This window comes from Marmota monax, unplaced genomic scaffold (genome assembly GCF_021218885.2).
Source record: "Marmota monax isolate L192 unplaced genomic scaffold, Marmota_monax_Labrador192_F-V1.1 WCK01_AAM20220418_F8-fsc00090, whole genome shotgun sequence".
Lineage (NCBI taxonomy): Eukaryota > Metazoa > Chordata > Mammalia > Rodentia > Sciuridae > Marmota > Marmota monax.
This window is the reverse complement of record NW_026695219.1, coordinates 5,353,975-5,360,934: the sequence shown is the minus strand read 5'-3', so window position 1 is coordinate 5,360,934 and position 6,960 is coordinate 5,353,975.

Here is a 6,960-nt window from a genome sequence, read left to right as displayed (position 1 = left end):
TATTTGTTTTCTATTGCACTACAACAAATTATCAATAACAGTGACTTAAAATAACATACATTTATTATCTCACCATTTCTATAGGTCAGGAGTCCAGGTGTAGCTTAGCTGAGTCCTTGTCTCAGAATCTCACAGGGCTACAACCAAGGTTTCAGCAGGGATGGCTTCCTTTTTAGAGTTCCATTCCCAATCTCATGCAGTAGCTAGAAGAATTCAGCTCCTTGGAGCTGTAGGATTGAGGTCTCCATTTTCTTGCTGGCTGTCAGTAGGGCTGCTTTGGACACCTAGCAGCCACTTACAATTCCTCACCAGGTGGTCCCACTCACAACATGACAGCTTGCCTCTCATCAAGAAGAGTCTCATTCATTCTGAAAAGACAAGTTCTCCACATTCTAACATAATCACAAAAATAACTGTCCCCATCACCTCCATGACACTGGGAATCAAAGGAGACCAGATTTCTTAGTTGTAATTAGATGCTTCTCCCTAGAAGAGACTCAGGACTTCCATGAGCAGCCACTATGTTATGGACTGTATTATATCTCTCCACCCCAATTCATGTGTTGAAGCCAAAATCCCCAATGTGACTATATTTGGAGACAGGAACTAAAAGTAGGTAATCAAAGTTTAAGAAGATCATAAAGGTGGGCCTCTAGTAAGAGAGGATCAGTGTCCTTATAAGACTGGACACCAGAGAGTCCCCCCTCCCACCCTCTCTCTTTCTCTCCTCACCCCCAGCATTTGATGTCAAAATGATGAAGTAGCCATCTACAAGCCCAAAAGAGTCCTCACCAGAAAGCGAACTGAACCCTGCAAGAATTTCCATTTTGGATTTGTAGCCTCTGGAACTAAGAGAAAATTAATTTTTGCTGTTTAAGCTGCTCAGCCTATGGTATTTTGTTATGGCATCCCAAACTAAGATACCAGTAACAAGGGCAACTGCCCCCACCCTGTGCTGTCAGTGAAGACCCTTTGGGGGAACATAATGAGATACCCCTTTCCCACATACCCATATAGACCAGAGGGGTCCAGTAGAGAGCCAGAACTCTCACCCTCACTCATAAGTAATGAAGAACTTTCCTTCAGACAATGAACCAAGCAGAAAGTGTTGGCAAAGATATTAAAAATCTCAACTAAAATAAAAACATAAAGGGCTGGGGTTGTGGCTCAACGGTAGAGTGCTTGCCTAGAATGCATGAGGCTCTGGGTTCCATCCCCTGAACCACATAAAAATAAAAAACAATATAAAATAAAAGTGTTGTGTCCACCTACAACTAAAAAATATATTTTAAAAAAAGAAATTAAAAATAAGAGATTTTTTTCAAACAGAAAAATATAACAACTGAAATAAAAGAGGCAACTGATGAGTTTAACAACAAAATGGAGGGACAGAACAAGAATTAATGAACTTGAACATGAAACCACTGAAATTAACCCATCTGGTAATGAAGATAAAATATAGTGAAAAATTTTAAAACGAGCACTGCCCTAGAGACATTAAGATTATAATAAGAGATACAATATTCATGCCTTTCAAGTTTTAAGAAGAGGAGAAAATTTTTACAAAGAAATAATACCTGAAGACTTCTCAAACTTGACAAAAGACTCAAGAAGCTGAGCAAACCCCAAACAAAATAACTATATATGTATATGTATATGTATGTATGTATTTCCTGGTAAAATCTTTACAACTTCAGAATGTGTATGTGTGTGTGTATGTGTGTGTGTGTTAAAGCTACAAATTTAGGACAAAAATATTTCCATATATCTATTATATTACCCAGTCTATATATTTCTGGAATGACCTTGAGCAAGTTCTGTGAAACTCTTATTTCCATAGTTGTAATATTGGAATAATTATACTTTGCATGCCTACTAGGTTTTTCTGAGTGTCAGTCAAATAAAGTAGCATGTAAAAGTACTACTTAACAAATGATAGACACTCAATAAACATTCATTATTTTTTATTTTCTTTCCCTTTGTATTGCACTCCTTGATGAATCCTCATTTTCAATTGGATTTCAAGTGCAATTATGGCTCTGTGATATCATATTTCCCCCATTAGCTCTGATATATTCTTTGGTCAAAAGAGCCTCAATGGAGACAATTTATATCATTGTGAACCTTCTTGTAGAGCCCTTGCTTGGATTTTCAAGAAGATACTTCACAGCCCAGGTAGATAATGTAAAAAATGTATAAATAAAAGGAACTAAAAGCTCTTTGTAGAAACATCCATTCAAACTCTGGGTCAGGAAATGTCTATATATCTGAGATGTCATTTGTGCCATAAAGTAAGAAAACTATCAAGAACTAATAGGATGATTTCTAAAGGAAACAAGCCTAATTGAATATACTTCCACAGGTCTGAGATACATGAATTTAATATCAGAAAGAATGTTTGAAAAGGTAGTAGCAGAAGCAGTATAGTTTTAATTTCCCTAAATTTACCTATAAACATAAAGAGCAACTAGGATAGCAAAACAAAAGACCCACAGGTGATCCCTACAGTAAATCAAATGATAAGATATTCCTAGGATCCCCCAAGTATACAACACCCTCAGCAATGGGATCTGAGCAGTGAAGCATTTGTACTGGAGCAGAGATCCATGACAAATAAGTTTCTAGTAGTCTTGAGATTAAGTACACATGCGTGTACGCACACACACAGACACACACATACACCCATGCCCATACACACACCAAATCACTGTGTGGTACTCAGTGCAAAGCATGAATCAATCTGAGAATAATGGCCAAAACAGGAGGTTTTAGAGGACAAAATTCATGGGTATGTTCCAGGAACTCATGTTATAATAAGGTCAATGGAGCAGTCTGAATTTTATAAACTCTCAAAATTAACAAACCAAATGTCCCTATAAGTCCAAGTTCCATACTAAGGATAAACTTCTGGAAAGAGAATCCAAATTAAGCAGGATACAAACAGTAAACAGTAAAGGCAAATAAAGAGAAGGTCTAGTTAAAAGTTGGGAAGGAAAGAAAGAAAATAAGACAATTTTCAGAAATTAATTTTAGTCACTTTGGAGGAAAAAAACTTTAAAAACCCATATAGATTTTCTAGATCTATAAAGAAAGAAAATCTCTTCTGTTCTGCTGCAGAAAAGTTTATTTCATTAAACAATGAACACAAGAAAAAAGATTACAGTTGAATCTCTTACAAAGTTATAAGGGAGAAAAGAGAGTAAAAAAAAAAATACTGATGGACAATAAAACAAAGCCAGAAAAACAAGACCGTGTGAAAGCTATATTTTAATATTTTAAAAAACTAAAAATTTTTAAACCTGATAGATATTGAGAAAACAACATGTATCAAAATTAGAAAATTTCAGAAACCAAAGTCAATAAAAAAGAACAGAAGGCAAAAAAATTTTCAGAAATAAGGTGATGGTTGAAAACAAATATTTTTTAAAAAACAGATAAGAAAACTAAAGAAAATATTAGAACAAAGAAAATTATTTTTAGAAATAAAAACAAAATTAAAAGGGACACAGAATGGATGATGCTTTAAGAGAAGTAGAAGACAGAAAAGGGAAAGTTTAAAACTGTTTTTAAAAGGCATTAAGGGAGGGACGATAAGACTTGAAAGAAAGATTAGATAGATGGAATAGGAAAAAAAAGCCAATATAAATATAATAGGAACCCAAAGGAGAAAATCCAAAGCAACAGACTAGGACAAATATTAAACACTATAACTCAAGAAAACTGTCTTGAAATAAATGATATCTTTTTTTTTTTTTTTTTTTTTTTTTAATTTTTTATTGTGGGTTGTTCAAAACATTACAAATTTCTTGACATATCATATTCCACACTTTGATTCTAGTGGGTTATGAACTCCCACCTTCACCCCATACACAGATTGCAGATTCACATCAGTTACACATCCATTGATTTACAAATTGCCATACTAGTGTCTGTTGTGCTCCGCTGCCTTTCCCATCATCCACCCTCCCCCCTCCCCACCTCTCCCCTCCCCTCCCCTCCTCTCTCTCTACCCCCGAAATAAATGATATCTTGAAACTATATTGAAAGGGCACATCATATGCTAGGAAAACCAACCCATAATGGTGCACTAAAACATAGTCTAGGTAAAATCCACTTCAAATAGAAGTTCACAGATAAACTGTTACAACATGCAAATATTCACATAATACTGTGACCATAAAGGCTTCCAGAAAAATCTACCAGAGCTTCGTAGAATCAAAAAAACTAGAGACATCAAAACAAGGACTAGTGTTGGGCACTACATAAATAAACACTTACACAAAGAACAAAGACTAAATGATAGATGTGATGATTTAGATATGAGGTATCCTCCCAAATTCCTGTGTTAATTCAGGAATGTTCAGAGATAAAAGATTAGATCATGTGTGTTGTTACCTAGTCAATGGATTAATCCACCTAATGGATTAATAATCTAAAAGGACTTCTGCTCTGGGTGGTAATTATAAACAGGTGGGACATGGCTGGAGGAGGTGCCTCACCAAGGGTGTGCCTTTGGGGATTATATCTTGTCCTCCTGGCTTGTCCGTCTCTCTTTATTTCCTGGTTGTCATGTCCTGGGCTGCTTTCCTCTGCCATGCTCTCCCACTATGATGCTCTGCCTCACCTCTGACCCAGAGCAATGGAATCAGCTGAACTTGGACTGAAACCCTGAATCTAAATAAACTTTTCCATCTCTAAATTCTTCTTGTCAGGTTTTTTTGTTTGTTTGTTTGTTTGTTTTTTGTCACAGTAACAAAAAGCTGACTAACACAACAGTATTCAAAATTGTGATATCTGACACAATCAAATTCAGAACAAAAGTATATATACTATAATGTCAATGGGTATATAACATTTATAAATATTTAAATATCAAATAAAACAGAAAGAATTTGCATAGAGCTGAAATCACAGGATATAAAAGGACAACAAAGACAAAATACATGCAAATACTAGAATTTAACACACTCATCAATTCAAGAAGATCAAAGGGATACAATTTTAAGGACACAGAAGACCTAAATAACAAAATCAATGAGGCAGATTCCTCAGTATATTTTGAAACTTCAAGCCCAATACTAGAGAATATCCCTACTTCTCAAGTTCTCATAAAAACTTGTGAAAAGTCACATCCTATACCATAAGGAAAAATCTCAAAAAAATCCCAAAGAATTACCTGACAATAATGCAATTCAAGTAAAAATAATGAAACTAAAAACCAGAAAGTTCTTTCCTCTTGAAAAAATGGCAATAAATAACACTTGGGTTCAAAGGGAATTACAGAAAGAAATTGCATAAATATTTCAAAATACTGATGATAATCCGAAGATATTAAAATCTAGGATACAGTAAATAGAGTCCTCAGTAGAAATTTTATAGAATTAAATATCTATACGGGGGTGGGGCCATGGCTCAGCAGTAAAATGCTTTCCTAGCACGGTGCAAGGCCCTGGGTTCAATCCTCAGCACCACATAAAAATAAATAAAATATATCTCATCTATGTATGATATATCAAAGTATATAAGTGCATTCTACTGTCACATATAACTAATTAAAAAAATTAAAAATAAAAAATATTCTAATAAAAAAGTCTAATTTTTGCATATCATGAAAAAAAATAAAATAAAATAAAGGTATTGTATCCAACTACAACAAAAAAATATAAAAATAAATATCTATACCAATAAAAAATTTTAAAAATGTAAATGAAAATTCTAAGCAGAAAGAAGGAATTAATAAAAATAGAAATGGAAATGTAAAAAAAAAAGAAAGTAGAAAAATAAAGCCAAAAAACGGTTCTATTATCAAACAAACAAAAAAATATTCACAAACTATATGTTAGTTATCAAAGGCTATGTAACAGATTTCCCCAAAAAATTTAAAATTTAAGACCAACATACATTGTCTCACAGCCTGTGGGTCTGGAATCCAGGCATGACTACAGTGGTTGCCTGAGAAGAGTCATCTCAAGGCTTGGGAGAGTATCTGCTCCCCAGTACCTTGGTTTCCCCTTCTGTTTTAGTCAGCTTTTTCACTGCTCTGACTGAAAGACCCAACCAGCACAATTGTAGAGGAGGGAGGATTTATTTAGGGGCTCACAGTTGCAGAGGTCTCAATCCACAGACAGCAGGCTCCATTCCTTGGGGCTGGAATCAAGGCTGAACATCATGGCAGAGGGAAGCAGCTCATTTGTCGAACAGAAAGGAGAGGTGGGGAGGAGCGATGGAGGAAGAAGGAGAGGGAGGGAGGGAGAGAGAGAGAGTGAGGAAGAGAGAGAGAGAGAGAAAGAGAGACTGACTCCATTCCCCAGATATATGTCCCCAAGCCATGCCCCCAATTCCCAACTCCTCCAGCCTTGCCCTACCACTTCAGTTACTACTCAGTTAATCATGATAAGGGGTATACCTGCTGGCTGGGCTGGTGACATGAGCTGGGTTCAAAGGAGCTGGCTGCATCAATAACTAAGAAAACAGCAAAGGAAACACACAATACACAGAAATACCTTTTGCAGCAATCAGGGACAGCTCTGAGACCTCTGGGGTCAGCTGGAAAGAGAGTGTGCACCAGGATTCCCTCTATTTTTATAGGGGGGACACACAAATGGAGGTTCGGTGGAATGTTCTTCACCAAATAAGGCAAGGGAATCAAGTTTTGGGGGTTGCCCATCCCCATTAGGTAACGCCCAGATAGGGCTTGAAGCAGGCTCAGTTGCCACTTGCCCTGTACAGCTTTCCAGTGAATGTCAGACCGGTACCCCCACAGCTCAAGGATGGGGGTGCGGGAGAAGGGGGCAAGCTCAGCCTAGGGGCAACAGGGGATTAATTCGATGTTGGGTTAAGACTCTTATAAGCCAATCATTTCTCCTCTAAAACTTCTTCAATTGTCTCACAGGTGAGCTTTTGGGGGACATCTCACATCCAAACTATAACACCTTCCTTTGGCCCTTATGTTGTAACCGA